Genomic DNA, 20,560 nt, shown 5'->3' on the forward strand with positions numbered 1-20,560 from the left:
GACTTGGGTTGAATCTCAGCTGTCTAGTGTGCTTCTCTTTAATGTGACTTGGGTTGAATCCCAGCTGTCTAGTGTGCTTCTCTTTAATGTGACTTGGGTTGAATCCCAGCTGTCTAGTGTGCTTCTCTTTAATGTGACTTGGGTTGAATCCCAGCTGTCTAGTGTGCTTCTCTAATGTGACTTGGGTTGAAACCCAGCTGTCTAGTGTGCTTCTCTTTAACGTGACTTGGGTTGAATCTGTTGGTGTTTACATACTGGAGAGGGAATGCAAAACCACGACGCTGGACAGAGTGGAATCAGGTGTATCAAAAGGCAATTTATTGAGTCAAAGATATTTTGTCCTGCCGTTTATCGTGCACGGACCTAAGGAATGGGACTCTGTGAGGAGTCCGTGAGCCAGAGTTTACAGCAGAATGTATACACAGAATAATGTAGGTGGAGTCTCTCGTGTTGATCTTCTGACTGGTCCTGAAGCGGGCCTTGCTCTAGTTGATGCACAGCAAAGTCCTTTGCTCTTGGCACCCGACCAGTAGGGGGGTGACAGTGCTTTATGAGATGTTTGTGTGTCTAGGAACGAAAGATAGGGGAAACTAGCAGTGTCTGCTTTAGGCGCAGGTGTTTCCTGTTTATGCAGCAGTGCATGAAAAGGTCAATGTCAGTGAGATAGCTTGGCACTTCTAAGCTCGTTATTGTTGCAGGCTGCTCTTTGTAGTTTTACAGGGAGTATATTTGCGTGATGGCAGCTCTGTGTCCTTCGGATGCTCATGTTATTGCACACAGGCTCTAGACTTGACTGGGACACTGGGCCCAGAGTTGTCTGAGGGCATCCGGTTTAACCAGAGCTTTGGTCTGCTAGTAACGCTTTATATTAGATTATTTATATAACAAATCCCAGCTGTCTAGTGTGCTTCTTTTAACGTGACTTGGGTTGAATCCCAGCTGTCTAGTGTGCTTCTCTTTAACGTGACTTGGGTTGAATCCCAGCTGTCTAGTGTGCTTCTCTTTAACGTGACTTGGGTTGAATCCCAGCTGTCTAGTGTGCTTCTCTTTAACGTGACTTGGGTTGAATCCCAGCTGTCTAGTGTGCTTCTCTTTAATGTGACTTGGGTTGAATCCCAGCATGTGTGCCTTTTCAAACGTACGGATGTGTACCTGAACCTGAAGGAAAAATGGGAATGCTTGAGTTGACTATAATGATGTGATTAGGGTTGAGCGGTATCCACATTTTCATATCGTCATACAATCCTTTTCTCATCCCGGGATTTACGGTATTACCCGTTTTGAACACACAAAAAAAAACGCTAAAAATACCCTTTGGGCATCTATTACCAGGATGCCAATTAAATTAACAAGTAATAGCACATTTCCATGGAGGCTGCTAGTTAAATATTCTAACGAGTGCAAACCAATTTGAATTGTTTTGCAAAGACAGGCAATCCAGCTCATAAATGTATACATATATATAGGTAGAAGCTACCGAAGGTCATTTTTGGTGAGTTTGGACATTTGCAAGCGAATGTGAACGGGAGACATTGTGCAAATGGACAGCACTGGCTCTGGAACAGCGTGTGTACACGCTGTGTCTGTGTGGAGTCTGGAGTCTGGAGGAAGAACAGCACTGGCTCTGGAACAGCGTGTGTACACGCTGTGTCTGTGTGGAGTCTGGAGTCTGGAGGAAGAACAGCACTGGCTCTGGAACAGCGTGTTTACATGCTGTGTCTGTGTGGAGTCTGGAGTCTGGAGGAAGAACAGCACTGGCTCTGCAGCAGCGTGTGTACACGCTATGTCTGTGTTGAGTCTGGAGTCGCCAGGGCAACGGGCCTGCCTGCTCTGCTAATGAGAAGAGTGGGGGAGCAGACGGGCCGAGAACAGAGAGGAGAAAAAAACACAAGGATATCAAGATGGCAGTAGCAGCTGCGCAAATAACTGATCCAAAGGGCTTTGCCTTTTCAAACACGGCAGAAAGCTTACACAATATCCCCCATCACCTTAATTCAGCCACTTATTTAGATAAATATCAAATCACATTTAGGAGTCATGTTAACAAAAGAAAGAAAATATAGAATATATTGCTGCGTTTTGTAAACGCAGATCTAAAAATGCTTTGTAATTTCTGCTCGGCGTCAGACTCGTGTTGTGCTTCAGTTGCACTTCTGCACTTACATGAAAGTTCCGGAACGGGCATTACGTCAGTGGACAGCGCTCTGACTGATGTCTAGCTACTTTTCTTATGTACTTTTCTCAGTGCAGCCAGCCTACTTTTCCCCCTGGTAAAATGCCAGATTATTTTGTGAAAAACATTAGGAAATGTAGCTGGCAATATTCTTTCTATGATAAACAGAAATATGACGGCCGCGGATAGTTTTTGCTTTTTTCATTGTAAGCTCATTACTTGTGTGGCTGCCAGCCAAATAACATGGCACTTTCTGTTGTCGTCTGATGGAAATGAAGCTATTATCTGCTGAACGTGTGGCACTAATGTATTTTCCATAAAGGAAAACTGCAGTTGCACATCCCTGATTACTCTATTGAAGCAAACCAAAAAAATGAACTTGAATTTCATTACAAAAGGCCTGTCAATAAACAGCTGAACTCACCCGTTCCCGTTTTCTCCAGTTGGGCTAATTACTAACAAACACGTGACTGGCTCAACTGTTCAGCAGAACTACGGTCAGCTTCATAATGTCACCGGTGAAATGAAGAATGCAATCTGCTTCATCTCCTAAAGTATTGCACAAGTTGACTGTAGGTTATTTCATTCAAAAGTAACTGCAAATATTTAAATGTGTAGAAAAATAAATAGTTAACGGTATTGAAAACCATCCCGTGGCCTATTTCCAAATACCCCAGTATACGTTATATACACTATATATACACTATATTATACACTATACCGTGGCCTATTTCCAAATACCCCAGTATACGTTATATACACTATATATACACTATATTATACACTATACCGTGGCCTATTTCCAAATACCCCAGTATACGTTATATACACTATATATACACTATATTATACACTATACCGTGGCCTATTTCCAAATACCCCAGTATACGTTATATACACTATATTATACACTATACTGTGGCCTATTTCCAAATACCCCAGTGTACGTTATATACACTATATATACACTATATTATACACTATACCGTGGCCTATTTCCAAATACCCCAGTATACGTTATATACACTATATATACACTATATTATACACTATACCGTGGCCTATTTCCAAATACCCCAGTATACGTTATATACACTATATATACACTATATTATACACTATACCTTGGCCTATTTCCAAATACCCCAGTATACGTTATATACACTATATATACACTATATTATACACTATACTGTGGCCTATTTCCAAATACCCCAGTATACGTTATATACACTATATATACACTATATTATACACTATACCGTGGCCTATTTCCAAATACCCCAGTATACGTTATATACACTATATATACACTATATTATACACTATACCGTGGCCTATTTCCAAATACCCCAGTATACGTTATATACACTATATATACACTATATTATACACTATACCGTGGCCTATTTCCAAATACCCCAGTATACGTTATATACACTATATATACACTATATTATACACTATACCGTGGCCTATTTCCAAATACCCCAGTATACGTTATATACACTATATATACACTATATTATACACTATACCGTGGCCTATTTCCAAATACCCCAGTATACATTATATACACTATATATACACTATATTATACACTATACCGTGGCCTATTTCCAAATACCCCAGTATACATTATATACACTATATATACACTATATTATACACTATACCGTGGCCTATTTCCAAATACCCCAGTATACGTTATATACACTATATATACACTATATTATACACTATACCGTGGCCTATTTCCAAATACCCCAGTATACGTTATATACACTATATATACACTATATTATACACTATACCGTGGCCTATTTCCAAATACCCCAGTATACGTTATATACACTATATATACACTATATTATACACTATACCGTGGCCTATTTCCAAATACCCCAGTATACGTTATATACACTATATATACACTATATTATACACTATACCGTGGCCTATTTCCAAATACCCCAGTATACGTTATAAACACTATATATACACTATATTATACACTATACCGTGGCCTATTTCCAAATACCCCAGTATACGTTATATACACTATATATACACTATATTATACACTATACCGTGGCCTATTTCCAAATACCCCAGTATACGTTATATACACTATATATACACTATATTATACACTATACCGCCCAAACCTAGATGTGATGGAGTTGACTGTACTGATGTGATTGAGTTGACTGGACTGATGTGACTGAGTTGACTGTACTGATGTGATTGAGTTGACTGTACTGATGTGATTGAGTTGACTGTACTGATGTGATTGAGTTGACTGTACTGATGTGATTGAGTTGACTGTACTGATGTGATTTAGTTGACTGTACTGATGTGATTATTGACTGTACTGATATTGAGATGACTGTACTGATGTCATTGAATTGACTGTACTGATGTGATTGAGTTGACTGTACTGATGTGATTGAGTTGACTGTACTGATGGGATTGAGTTGACTGTACTGATGTGATTGAGTTGACTGTACTGATGTGATTGAGTTGACTGTACTGATGTGATTGAGTTGACTGTACTGATGGGATTGAGTTGACTGCACTGATGTGATTGAGTTGACTGTACTGATGGAATTGAGTTGACTGTACTGAAACCTGAGTGATTGAGTGATGTACTGAGTTTAGACTGTACTGATGTGATTGAGTTGACTGTACTGATGTGATTGAGTTGACTGTACTGATTGACTGTACTGATGTGATTGAGTTGACTGTACTGATGTGATTGAGTTGACTGTACTGATGTGATTGAGTTGACTGGACTGATGTGACTGAGTTGACTGTACTGATGTGATTGAGTTGACTGTACTGATGTGATTGAGTTGACTGTACTGATGTGATTGAGTTGACTGTACTGATGTGATTTAGTTGACTGTACTGATGTGATTAGGTTGACTGTACTGACTGATAATGTGTCTGTCTCTCCAGGCCGGATCCAGGGTGCAGTGTACTGCCAGGGCCGTCAACTCTAACAAAGACGAGGGACTGGAGCTCAGCAGTCCCATAGCTACTGTTAGTCTGGAGGAAGGTGAGGAGACCAATCAATCAATCAGACTATAATCTATATTTAAATGAGGACTGGGCTCAGCAGTCCCATAGCTACTGTTAGTCTGGAGGAAGGTGAGGAGACCAATCAATCAATCAGACTATAATCTATATTTAAATGAGGACTGGGGCTCAGCAGTCCCATAGCTACTGTTAGTCTGGAGGAAGGTGAGGAGACCAATCAATCAATCAATCAGACTATAATCTATATTTAAATGAGGACTGGGGCTCTGCAGTCCCATAGCTACTGTTAGTCTGGAGGAAGGTGAGGAGACCAATCAATCAATCAGACTATAATCTATATTTAAATGAGGACTGGGCTCAGCAGTCCCATAGCTACTGTTAGTCTGGAGGAAGGTGAGGAGACCAATCAATCAATCAGACTATAATCTATATTTAAATGAGGACTGGGGCTCAGCAGTCCCATAGCTACTGTTAGTCTGGAGGAAGGTGAGGAGACCAATCAATCAATCAGACTATAATCTATATTTAAATGAGGACTGGAGCTCAGCAGTCCCATAGCTACTGTTAGTCTGGAGGAAGGTGAGGAGACCAAACAATCAATCAGACTATAATCTATATTTAAATGAGGACTGGGGCTCAGCAGTCCCATAGCTACTGTTAGTCTGGAGGAAGGTGAGGAGACCAATCAATCAATCAGACTATAATCTATATTTAAATGAGGACTGGGCTCAGCAGTCCCATAGCTACTGTTAGTCTGGAGGAAGGTGAGGAGACCAATCAATCAATCAGACTATAATCTATATTTAAATGAGGACTGGAGCTCAGCAGTCCCATAGCTACTGTTAGTCTGGAGGAAGGTGAGGAGACCAATCAATCAATCAGACTATAATCTATATTTAAATGAGGACTGGAGCTCAGCAGTCCCATAGCTACTGTTAGTCTGGAGGAAGGTGAGGAGACCAAACAATCAATCAGACTATAATCTATATTTAAATGAGGACTGGGGCTCAGCAGTCCCATAGCTACTGTTAGTCTGGAGGAAGGTGAGGAGACCAATCAATCAATCAGACTATAATCTATATTTAAATGAGGACTGGGGCTCAGCAGTCCCATAGCTACTGTTAGTCTGGAGGAAGGTGAGGAGACCAATCAATCAATCAGACTATAATCTATATTTAAATGAGGACTGGGGCTCAGCAGTCCCATAGCTACTGTTAGTCTGGAGGAAGGTGAGGAGACCAATCAATCAATCAGACTATAATCTATATTTAAATGAGGACTGGGGCTCAGCAGTCCCATAGCTACTGTTAGTCTGGAGGAAGGTGAGGAGACCAATCAATCAATCAGACTATAATCTATATTTAAATGAGGACTGGGGCTCAGCAGTCCCATAGCTACTGTTAGTCTGGAGGAAGGTGAGGAGACCAATCAATCAATCAGACTATAATCTATATTTAAATGAGGACTGGGGCTCAGCAGTCCCATAGCTACTGTTAGTCTGAAGGAAGTTGAGGAGCTCAGTCAATTAAATCACATTTTATTCATCACATGCCTCATAAGCAACAGGTGTAGACTAACAGTGAAATACTTCTTTATGGGTTCTTTATTCCAACAATGCAGAGTTAAAGATAATTTTAAAACCTTTTGGAATCGTAAAACAAGGAGTGAATACACAGTGAATAAAGAATAACAAGTAGAAAATAACATGGCAGGTACAGGGAGTACCAGCACTGAGTCGATGTGCAGGGAGGGATACGAGGAAATTGAGGTAGCTATGTACGTATAGGTAGGGATCAAGTGACTAGGCAACACGATGGATATTAGTGTACCCAGCTCCACGATGGGGCTAGAGGAGGCTTAGCCCCCTCAGTTTAAACTTGTGCCCCCTCAGTTTAAACTTGTGCCCCCTCAGTTTAAACTTGTGACCCCTCAGTTTACACTTGTAACCCCTCAGTTTAAACTTGTGCCCCCTCAGTTTAAACTTGTGCCCCCTCAGTTTAAACTCGTGACCCCTCAGTTTACACTTGTGCCCCCTCAGTTTAAACTTGTGCCCCCTCAGTTTACACTTGTAACCCCTCAGTTTAAACTTGTGCCCCCTCAGTTTACACTTGTAACCCCTCAGTTTAAACTTGTGCCCCCTCAGTTTAAACTTGTGACCCCTCAGTTTACACTTGTAACCCCTCAGTTTAAACTTGTGCCCCTCAGTTTAAACTTGTGCCCCCTCAGTTTAAACTTGTGCCCCCTCAGTTTAAACTCGTGACCCCTCAGTTTACACTTGTAACCCCTCAGTTTAAACTTGTGACCCCTCAGTTTAAACTTGTGACCCCTCAGTTTAAACTTGTGCCCCCTCAGTTTAAACTCGTGACCCTCAGTTTACACTTGTAACCCTCAGTTTAAACTTGTGCCCCCTCAGTTTAAACTTGTGCCCCCTCAGTTTAAACTTGTGCCCCCTCAGTTTAAACTTGTGCCCCCTCAGTTTAAACTCGTGACCCCTCAGTTTACACTTGTAACCCCTCAGTTTAAACTTGTGACCCCTCAGTTTAAACTTGTGACCCCTCAGTTTAAACTTGTGCCCCCTCAGTTTAAACTCGTGACCCCTCAGTTTACACTTGTAACCCTCAGTTTAAACTTGTGCCCCCTCAGTTTAAACTTGTGCCCCTCAGTTTAAACTTGTGACCCCTCAGTTTAAACTTGTGACCCCTCAGTTTAAACTTGTGCCCCCTCAGTTTAAACTCGTGACCCCTCAGTTTACACTTGTAACCCTCAGTTTAAACTTGTGCCCCCTCAGTTTAAACTTGTGCCCCCTCAGTTTAAACTTGTAACCCCTCAGTTTACACTTGTAACCCCACAGTTTAAACTTGTGACCTCTCAGAATAACATGATACGTCTCTTCCTGTAATATTTGATTTGGATTTATAAGGGCGAGGTCAAGTTAAGCAGTCGGACCCAGTCCTATGGAGAGCTCTACAGGAGTGTCTTCCCTATGATGGGGGGTGTATGTGAGGTTTTCATCACAACATTGACTGACACTGAATTGATTATGACCGAGTTCTCTCTGGGGCTTGGAGAGGAGAATGCTCTGACCATTTCCCTGGGCTTGGAGAAAAATGACTACACCGTGCTCTGACCATTTCCCTTGGCTTGGAGAAAAAATGACCATTTCCCTGGGCTTGGACCACCGTGCTCTGACCATTTCCCTGGGCTTGGAGAGAAAATGACTACACCGTGCTCTGACCATTTCCCTTGGCTTGGAGAGAAAATGACTACACAGCGCTCGTGCTCTGACCATTTCCCTTGGCTTGGAGAGAAAATGACTACACAGCGCTCTGACCATTTCCCTTGGCTTGGAGAGAAAATTACTACACAGCGCTCTGACCATTTCCCTTGGCTTGGAGAGAAAATGACTACACAGCGCTCTGACCATTTCCCTTGGCTTGGAGAGAAAATGACTAACAGCGCTCTGACCATTTCCCTTGGCTTGGAGAGAAAATGACTACACAGCGCTCTGACCATTTCCCTTGGCTTGGAGAGAAAATGACTACACAGCGACTCTGACCATTTCCCTTGGCTTGGAGAGACAGCGCTCTGACCATTTCCCTGGGCTTGGAGAAAAATGACTACACAGCACTCTGACCATTTCCCTGGGCTTGGAGAGAAAATGACTACACAGCGCTCTGACCATTTCCGGCTGCTACACAGCGCTGACCATTTCCCTGGGCTTGGAGAAAATGACTACACAGTGCTCTGACCATTTCCCTTGGCTTGGAGAAAATGACTACACAGCGTGACCATTTCCCTGGGCTTGGAGAGAAAATGACTATGACCATCCCTTGGCTTGGAGAGAAAATGACTACACAGCGCTCTGACCATTTCCCTTGGAGAAAATGACTTGCCTGACCATTTCCCTTGGCTTGGAGAAAATGACTACACAGCGCTCCCTTTCCCTGGGCTTGGAGAGAAAATGACTACACCGTGCTCTGACCATTTCCCTTGGCTTGGAGAGAAAATGACTACACAGTGCTCTGACCATTTCCCTGGGCTTGGAGAGAAAATGACTACACCGTGCTCTGACCATTTCCCTGGGCTTGGAGAGAAAATGACTACACCGTGCTCTGACCATTTCTTTGGGCTTGGAGAGAAAATGACTACACCGTGCTCTGACCATTTCTTTGGGCTTGGAGAGAAAATGACTGATCAGAAAACATGAATAAATTCTTAAATGAAAATAAAAAGGCCCATGCGGGGAAGTGTGTGTCCCTGCATCGCCAAAAGGTTAGTGGACAGTGTTTAGGGCCCTCACCTGCCTCGGGACAAAATGCTATGATGCTCCAATCTGCATTCACCAAATTCACCATACCCGTGTTGGCCAATATGTATCATGTACCCAGTGTTAGTTTGGTATGCGTCGTTCTGCCTCGCTGTCACGTGTCTTATTCGTTTGGGTAGTCTGTTTATTTAAGAGGGGTGGGTAGGTTTACTGAACGGAAAGGGAAAGGGAAATACCCATAATGATTTCAGTTTTAAGGGGGAAATGACCACTGCTACATCCTGACAATGTTTATGAGGTTACTGCTTATGTGTGAGAAATGTTTGTCAAGCATCATGTAAAATGTACCCTACATTACTCATCTCATATGTATATACTGTCCTCTATACCATCTACTGCATCTTGTTTACATACCCTACATTACTCATCTCATATGTATATACTGTCCTCTATACCATCTACTGCATCTTGTTTACATACCCTACATTACTCATCTCATATGTATATACTGTCCTCTATATCATCTACTGCATCTTGTTTCCATACCCTACATTACTCATCTCATATGTATATACTGTCCTCTATATCATCTACTGCATCTTGTTTCCATACCCTACATTACTCATCTATATCATCTACTGCATCTTGTTTACATACCCTACATTACTCATCTCATATGTATATACTGTACTCTATACCATCTACTGCATCTTGTTTACATACCCTACATTACTCATCTCATATGTATATACTGTCCTCTATATCATCTACTGTATCTTGTTTACATACCCTACATTATTCATCTCATATGTATATACTGTCCTCTATATCATCTACTGTATCTTGTTTACATACCCTACATTACTCATCTCATATGTATATACTGTCCTCTATATCATCTACTGCATCTTGTTTCCATACCCTACATTACTCATCTCATATGTATATACTGTCCTCTATATCATCTACTGCATCTTGTTTACATACCCTACATTACTCATCTCATATGTATATACTGTCCTCTATACCATCTACTGCATCTTGTTTACATACCCTACATTACTCATCTCATATGTATATACTGTCCTCTATACCATCTACTGCATCTTGTTTCCATACCCTACATTACTCATCTCATATGTATATACTGTCCTCTATACCATCTACTGCATCTTGTTTCCATACCCTACATTACTCATCTCATATGTATATACTGTCCTCTATACCATCTACTGCATCTTGTTTACATACCCTACATTACTCATTTCATATGTATATACTGTCCTCTATATCATCTACTGCATCTTGTTTACATACCCTACATTACTCATCTCATATGTATATACTGTCCTCTATATCATCTACTGCATCTTGTTTACATACCCTACATTACTCATCTCATATGTATATACTGTCCTCTATATCATCTACTGCATCTTGTTTAAATACCCTACATTACTCATCTCATATGTATATACTGTCCTCTATATCACCTACTGCATCTTGTTTACATACCCTACATTACTCATCTCATATGTATATACTGTCCTCTATATCATCTACTGCATCTTGTTTACATACCCTACATTACTCATCTCATATGTATATACTGTCCTCTATACCATCTACTGCATCTTGTTTCCATACCCTACATTACTCATCTCATATGTATATACTGTCCTCTATACCATCTACTGCATCTTGTTTACATACCCTACATTACTCATCTCATATGTATATACTGTCCTCTATATCATCTACTGCATCTTGTTTCCATACCCTACATTACTCATCTCATATGTATATACTGTACTCTATACCATCTACTGCATCTTGTTTACATACCCTACATTACTCATCTCATATGTATATACTGTCCTCTATATCATCTACTGCATCTTGTTTACATACCCTACATTACTCATCTCATATGTATATACTGTACTCTATATCATCTACTGCATCTTGTTTCCATACCCTACATTACTCATCTCATATGTATATACTGCACTCTATACCATCTACTGCATCTTGTTTACATACCCTACATTACTCATCTCATATGTATATACTGTACTCTATATCATCTACTGCATCTTGTTTCCATACCCTACATTACTCATCTCATATGTATATACTGCACTCTATACCATCTACTGCATCTTGTTTACATACCCTACATTACTCATCTCATATGTATATACTGTCCTCTATATCATCTACTGCATCTTGTTTACATACCCTACATTACTCATCTCATATGTATATACTGTCCTCTATATCATCTACTGCATCTTGTTTCCATACCCTACATTACTCATCTCATATGTATATACTGTCCTCTATATCATCTACTGCATCTTGTTTACATACCCTACATTACTCATCTCATATGTATATACTGTACTCTATATCATCTACTGCATCTTGTTTCCATACCCTACATTACTCATCTCATATGTATATACTGTCCTCTATATCATCTACTGCATCTTGTTTCCATACCCTACATTACTCATCTCATATGTATATACTGTCCTCTATATCATCTACTGCATCTTGTTTACATACCCTACATTACTCATCTCATATGTATATACTGTCCTCTATATCATCTACTGCATCTTGTTTCCATACCCTACATTACTCATCTCATATGTATATACTGTCCTCTATATCATCTACTGCATCTTGTTTCCATACCCTACATTACTCATCTCATATGTATATACTGTCCTCTATATCATCTACTGCATCTTGTTTCCATACCCTACATTACTCATCTCATATGTATATACTGTCCTCTATATCATCTACTGCATCTTGTTTCCATACCCTACATTACTCATCTCATATGTATATACTGTCCTCTATATCATCTACTGCATCTTGTTTACATACCCTACATTACTCATCTCATATGTATATACTGTCCTCTATATCATCTACTGCATCTTGTTTACATACCCTACATTACTCATCTCATATGTATATACTGTCCTCTATATCATCTACTGCATCTTGTTTCCATACCCTACGTTACTCATCTCATATGTATATACTGTCCTCTATATCATCTACTGCATCTTCTTTACTGCACTCTATACCATCTACTGCATCTTGTTTCCATACCCTACATTACTCATCTCATATGTATATACTGTCCTCTATATCATCTACTGCATCTTGTTTACATACCCTACATTACTCATCTCATATGTATATACTGTCCTCTATATCATCTACTGCATCTTGTTTACATACCCTACATTACTCATCTCATATGTATATACTGTCCTCTATATCATCTACTGCATCTTGTTTACATACCCTACATTACTCATCTCATATGTATATACTGTCCTCTATATCATCTACTGCATCTTGTTTACATACCCTACATTACTCATCTCATATGTATATACTGTCCTCTATATCATCTACTGCATCTTGTTTACATACCCTACATTACTCATCTCATATGTATATACTGTCCTCTATATCATCTACTGCATCTTGTTTACATACCCTACATTACTCATCTCATATGTATATACTGTCCTCTATATCATCTACTGCATCTTGTTTCCATACCCTACATTACTCATCTCATATGTATATACTGTCCTCTATATCATCTACTGCATCTTGTTTCCATACCCTACATTATTCATCTCATATGTATATACTGTCCTCTATATCATCTACTGCATCTTGTTTCCATACCCTACATTATTCATCTCATATGTATATACTGTCCTCTATATCATCTACTGCATCTTGTTTCCATACCCTACATTACTCATCTCATATGTATATACTGTCCTCTATATCATCTACTGCATCTTGTTTCCATACCCTACATTATTCATCTCATATGTATATACTGTCCTCTATATCATCTACTGCATCTTGTTTCCATACCCTACATTATTCATCTCATATGTATATACTGTCCTCTATATCATCTACTGCATCTTGTTTACATACCCTACATTATTCATCTCATATGTATATACTGTCCTCTATATCATCTACTGCATCTTGTTTCCATACCCTACATTATTCATCTCATATGTATATACTGTCCTCTATATCATCTACTGCATCTTGTTTACATACCCTACATTATTCATCTCATATGTATATACTGTCCTCTATATCATCTACTGCATCTTGTTTCCATACCCTACATTATTCATCTCATATGTATATACTGTCCTCTATATCATCTACTGCATCTTGTTTCCATACCCTACATTACTCATCTCATATGTATATACTGTCCTCTATATCATCTACTGCATCTTGTTTCCATACCCTACATTACTCATCTCATATGTATATACTGTCCTCTATATCATCTACTGCATCTTGTTTACATACCCTACATTACTCATCTCATATGTATATACTGTCCTCTATATCATCTACTGCATCTTGTTTACATACATTACTCATCTCATATGTATATACTGTCCTCTATATCATTACTGCATCTTGTTTACATACCCTACATTACTCATCTCTATGTATATACTGTACTTGTATATCATCTACTGCATCTTGTTTACATACTGCATTACTCATCTCATATGTATATACTGTCCTCTATATCATCTACTGCATCTTGTTTACATACCCTACATTACTCATCTCATATGTATATACTGTCCTCTATATCATCTACTGCATCTTGTTTACATACCCTAATTACTCATCTCATATGTATATACTGTCCTCTATATCATCTACTGCATCTTGTTTACATACCCTACATTACTCATCTCATATGTATATACTGTCCTCTATATCATCTACTTGCATTTGTTTCATACTTGTTACTCTATCTCATATGTATATACTGTCAATCATCTACTGCATCTTGTTTCATACCTACATTACTCATCTCATATGTATATACTTCCTCTATTTCATCTACTGCATTTGTTTCCATACCCTACATTACTCATCTCATATGTATATACTGTCCTCTATATCATCTAACATCTTGTTTCCATAACACATTACTCATTAATGTATATACTGTCCTTATATCATCTACTGCATCTTGTTTCCATACCCTACATTATTCATCTCATATGTATATACTGTCCTCTATATCAGCTTTGCACATTCTTGAAATAACACTCTACTGCATCTTGTACCTACTCATTCCAGGGTTTTTCTTCCATACCAGCATTATTCATCTCATATGTATATACTGTCCTCTATATCATCTACTGCATCTTGTTTCCATACTACATTACTATCTCATATGTAATACTGTCCTAATCATCTACTGCATCTTCCTTTCCATACCCCACATTATTCATCTCATATGGGCTGCTGTATCATCTAGCCCTTGTTTCCAACCCCACATTATTCATCTCATATGGAGGCTGTCCTCTATATCATCTACCATCTTTCTTGGTAACTCAAGGGGAGGCTGTATCTGAGCCCGGTAGAACCCCACCTTTTGGGTAACTCAAGGGGCGGCTGTATCTGAGCCCGGTAGAACCCCGCATTTTGGGTAACTCAAGGGGAGGCTGTATCTGAGCCCGGTAGAACCCCACATTTTGGGTAACTCAAGGGGAGGCTGCATTTGAGCCCGGTAGATCCCCACCTTTTGGGTAACTCAAGGGGAGGCTGTATCTGAGCCCGGTAGAACCCCACCTTTTGGGTAACTCAAGGGGAGGCTGTATCTGAGCCCGGTAGAACCCCACCTTTTGGGTAACTCAAGGGGAGGCTGTATCTGAGCCCGGTAGAACCCTGTTCTTTATTTGTTTAGACTGACGAAAGGTTTTTTCTTAAGAATGCTGATATTTTGAAGTCAGAACTTTTGTGTGTATTAAATATTTATAAATATCACTGTCATCTTTGAAACACCAGTGCTGTGTAAATAAATCCCTACACTCATTTACATCTCTACCTGCCTGCCTCCCGCTGAATATTTGTCCTTACGACTGCTAGAAGGCCCCTATTTTAGCAGAGATGGGTTACAGCTTACAGCTTTCACTTCAAAAGCACTCAATGATCTCAATGATCTCGGACTCTCTGCATTCAAACTTTATGTTTATTGTGGTATGGCGTGATAGAAGCTGATTTCTATGTAATTTTATCCTGGTTTTTATAATAGACAGTAGCAGCAACTTATGTGGTTATTGTGAAAGTGTGTGTCTGAGTGTGTGTGTGTGTGTGTGTGTGTCAATCAATCAATCAATTAATATAATTGTAGTCCTACAGGACTTCACCTTTCTCTCTCTCTTCTCTCTCTCTCTCTCTCTCTCTCTCTCTCTATATATATATATATATATATATATATATATATATATATATTTCTATATAGTTTGTATAGAGCTTGGTACCCTAGGCCTAAACCCTACACTAGTTTTATGTAATAAATAGTATGTTTTTTCTGTGTCTGTGTAGGTATGTGCCCGCCTCGTAAGGTGGGCACGGTGGGCGCAGGGCCCTTCTCTGCCAAGCTACGCTACACCGGAGCAGAGGACCCAGACCACCCCAACCTCCTTAAACTCACTGTTACCATGCCACACATCGATGGTAAGACCACACACACACACACACACACTCACACGCTCGCTTGCACACACACACACACACACACACACACACACACGCACACACACACATACTGAAAACCCCCAAAAATAACCATAAACTCTCCCTCCTCTCTCTCTGTCTCCTTTTCTGTCTGTCTGTCTGTCTGTCTGTCTGTCTGTCTGTCTGTCTGTCTGTCTGTCTGTCTGTCTGTCTGTCTGTCTGTCTGTCTGTCTGTGTGTGTGTGTCTGTGTGTCTCTGTCTGTGTCTGTCTCTGTCTGTGTCTGTCTGTCTCTCTCTCTGTCTCTCTCTCTGTCTGTCTGTCATTGTCTGTCTCTCTCTGTCTGTGTCTGTCTGTCTGTCTGTCTGTCTGTCTGTCTGTCTGTCTGTCTGTCTGTCTGTCTGTCTGTCTGTCTGTCTGTCTGTCTGTCTGTCTGTCTGTCTGTGTCTGTTTCTCTCTCTGTCTGTCTGTGTCTGTCTCTCTCTCTCTGTCTGTCTTTATGTCTCTCTCTCTGTCTGTCATTGTCTGTCTCTCTCTGTCTGTCTGTGTCTGTCTCTCTCTCTGTCTGTCTGTGTCTGTCTTTCTCTCTGTCTGTCTGTGTCTGTCCCTCTCTCTCTCTGTCTGTCTTTATGTCTCTCTCTCTCTGTCTGTCATTGTCTGTCTCTCTCTCTGTCTGTCTTTATGTCTCTCTCTCTGTCTGTCTTTATGTCTCTCTGTCTGTCTTCATGTCTCTCCCTGCCCCTCCCTCTGTCTCTCTCTTTCAGGCATGCTACCGGTCATCTCAACCCGTCCTCTGTCTAACATGAAGCTCACCCTCAGCCCTGACGGTTCTGGCAACCACCGCTGCTCCAACCTGCTAGACTACAGCAAGGTCACCACGGGTCACGGGTTTATCACCGCGACGGCGAGCAACGCGGAGAGCATAGGCAACACCTCCCCCTACCAGTACAGCACCCCAATGCGGGGGGACAACGCATTACGTTTCTATAGTAACCTCAACATAGAGGCCTGTCAATGGGGATTCACCAGCTACTATAACATGTCTGAACTACTCACTGACTGTGGAGGGACCATCAGGACAGACAGACAGGTGAGAGTGGGGAGGGGTGTGTGTGTGTGTGTGTGTGTGTGTGTGTGTGTGTGTGTGTGTGTGTGTGTGTGTGTGTGTGTGTGTGTGTGTGTGTGTGCCTGTGCCTGTGTGTGTGTGTGTGTGTGTGTGTGTGTGTGTGTGTGTGTGTGTGTGTGTGTGTGTGTGTGTGTGTGTGTGTGTGTGTGTGCCTGTGTGTGTGTTTTTGCCTGTGTGTGTGTGCCTGTGTGTGTGTGTGTGCCTGTGTGTGTGTGTGCCTGTGTGTGTGTGTGTGCGTGTGTGTGTGTTTCCTACTCGTTAGTGAAAGCTAATCATCCAGCCACGGTGTTCTCTGATTATAATTGACTATGCAAATGTCAGAATGTGTGTGTTTCTCAAATAACCCCCCCATGGGCCCCGGTCAAAAGTAGTGCTCCTATATAGGGAATAGGTTGCCACTTGGGACTAAACCAGTGTTTCGTTAAAATCAGACAAAGAACATGTGTTGAGACTGATAATTCCATTGTTCATGGGATAAAATTAAACCTTTGTAACGTTAAAACACTCAACATTGAAGATCCATTGTTTTTTCACTCTTAGAAAAAAGGACGCCATGTAGAACCATACAGGGTTCTACAGATTGTCCCCCAATAGACCGAATGTGTTGAGTTTTTTTAAGGTAATATTGTTTTTTGCTTGAGGGAGATAACTTGGAGAAGACTATGAATTACACTATAAATACAAAAGTATGTGGACACCCATTCTTATTAGTGGATTTGGCTATTTCAGCCACACCCGTTGATGACAGGTGTATGAAATCGAACACACAGCTGTATTGGGTAAAATGTCAGAGGAGACGAGGTTGTATATTAAGATATTGGGTAAAATGTCAGAGGAGACGAGGTTGTATATTAGTTAAGATATTGGGTAAAATGTCAGAGGAGACGAGGTTGTATATTAGTTAAGATATTGGGTAAAATGTCAGAGGAGACGAGGTTGTATATTAGTTAAGATATTGGGTAAAATGTCAGAGGAGACGAGGTTGTATATTAGTTAAGATATTGAGTAAAATGTCAGAGAAGACGAGGTTGTATATTAGTTAAGATATTGGGTAAAATGTCAGAGGAGACAAGGTTGTATATTAGTTAAGATATTGAGTAAAATGTCAGAGAAGACGAGGTTGTATATTAGTTAAGATATTGAGTAAAATGTCAGAGAAGACGAGGTTGTATATTAGTTAAGATATTGAGTAAAATGTCAGAGGAGACGAGGTTGTATATTAGTTAAGATATTGAGTAAAATGTCAGAGGAGACGAGGTTGTATATTAGTTAAGATATTGGGTAAAATGTCAGAGGAGACGAGGTTGTATATTAGTTAAGATATTGGGTAAAATGTCAGAGAAGACGAGGTTGTATATTAGTTAAGATATTGGGTAAAATGTCAGAGGAGACGAGGTTGTATATTAGTTAAGATATTGAGTAAAATGTCAGAGAAGACGAGGTTGTATATTAGTTAAGATATTGAGTAAAATGTCAGAGAAGACGAGGTTGTATATTGGTTCAGATATTGAGTAAAATGTCAGAGAAGACAAGGGAAAATGTAGACAAGTTTTTCATAGATTTAATTCCCCCCCCCTGAGGTTCCATAGGAGGAGTTTTCCATAGATTTAATTCCCCTCCCCTGAGGTTCCATAGGAGGAGTTTTCCATAGATTTAATTCCCCTCCCCTGAGGTTCCATAGGAGGAGGTTTTCCCAGGATGATGCATGTTGGCGTTGTGCAGGGGGCAAAAGGAACCCTCCTACCTGCACTGTGGGAATGCCCGGTTGTGCACCCCCCTATGGGACAAAGCCTTACAGTGCATGGGAGATGGCCTTGGATCCCAGGTACCTACAGTAGGTCACCAAAACTGTGTCTGATGAGTGACAAGGCTGACATAAGAGGGATTAAACAAAAACGTATGAAATCAGGCAAAGAGCCTGGAAAAAAAATATAGACACCCTAGAAAGGCCAGAACCTAGGAAGAAACCTAGAGGAACCAGGCTATAGGGAAAACTCCCTAGAAAGGCCAGGACCTAGGAAGAAACCTAGAGGAACCAGGCTATAGGGAAAACTCCCTAGAAAGGCCAGGACCTAGGAAGAAACCTAGAGGAACCAGGCTATAGGGAAACTCCCTAGAAAGGCCAGGACCTAGGAAGAAACCTAGAGGAACCAGGCTATAGGAAAACTCCCTAGAAAGGCCAGGACCTAGGAAGAAACCTAGAGGAACCAGGCTATAGGGAAAACTCCCTAGAAAGGCCAGGACCTAGGAAGAAACCTAGAGGAACCAGGCTATAGGAAAACTCCCTAGAAAGGCCAGGACCTAGGAAGAAACCTAGAGGAACCAGGCTATAGGGAAAACTCCCTAGAAAGGCCAGGACCTAGGAAGAAACCTAGAGGAACCAGGCTATAGGGAAAACTCCCTAGAAAGGCCAGGACCTAGGAAGAAACCTAGAGGAACCAGGCTATAGGGAAAACTCCCTAGAAAGGCCAGGACCTAGGAAGAAACCTAGAGGAACCAGGCTATAGGAAAACTCCCTAGAAAGGCCAGAACCTAGGAAGAAACCTAGAGGAACCAGGCTATAGGGAAAACTCCTAGAAAGGCCAGAACCTAGGAAGAAACCTAGAGGAACCAGGCTATAGGGAAAACTCCCTAGAAAGGCCAGAACCTAGGAAGAAACCTAGAGGAACCAGGCTATAGGGAAATCTCCCTAGAAAGGCCAGAACCTAGGAAGAAACCTAGAGGAACCAGGCTATAGGAAAACTCCCTAGAAAGGCCAGAACCTAGGAAGAAACCTAGAGGAACCAGGCTATAGGGAAAACTCCCTAGAAAGGCCAGAACCTAGGAAGAAACCTAGAGGAACCAGGCTATAGGAAAACTCCCTAGAAAGGCCAGAACCTAGGAAGAAACCTAGAGGAACCAGGCTATAGGAAAACTCCCTAGAAAGGCCAGGACCTAGGAAGAAACCTAGAGGAACCAGGCTATAGGGAAAACTCCCTAGAAAGGCCAGGACCTAGGAAGAAACCTAGAGGAACCAGGCTATAGGGAAAACTCCCTAGAAAGGCCAGGACCTAGGAAGAAACCTAGAGGAACCAGGCTATAGGGAAAACTCCCTAGAAAGGCCAGGACCTAGGAAGAAACCTAGAGGAACCAGGCTATAGGGAAAACTCCCTAGAAAGGCCAGAACCTAGGAAGAAACCTAGAGGAACCAGGCTATAGGAAAACTCCCTAGAAAGGCCAGAACCTAGGAAGAAACCTAGAGGAACCAGGCTATAGGGAAAACTCCCTAGAAAGGCCAGAACCTAGGAAGAAACCTAGAGGAACCAGGCTATAGGAAAACTCCCTAGAAAGGCCAGGACCTAGGAAGAAACCTAGAGGAACCAGGCTATAGGAAAACTCCCTAGAAAGGCC

General features: G+C 41.0%; 1 pseudogene; it reads left to right on the forward strand.

Annotated features, from left to right (window-relative positions):
* LOC112230722 overlaps positions 1–20,560 on the forward strand; it is a 238,180-nt pseudogene that overhangs the window by 193,092 nt on the left and 24,528 nt on the right.

The sequence above is a fragment of the Oncorhynchus tshawytscha genome, linkage group LG33 (assembly GCF_018296145.1).
Source record: "Oncorhynchus tshawytscha isolate Ot180627B linkage group LG33, Otsh_v2.0, whole genome shotgun sequence".
NCBI lineage: Eukaryota > Metazoa > Chordata > Actinopteri > Salmoniformes > Salmonidae > Oncorhynchus > Oncorhynchus tshawytscha.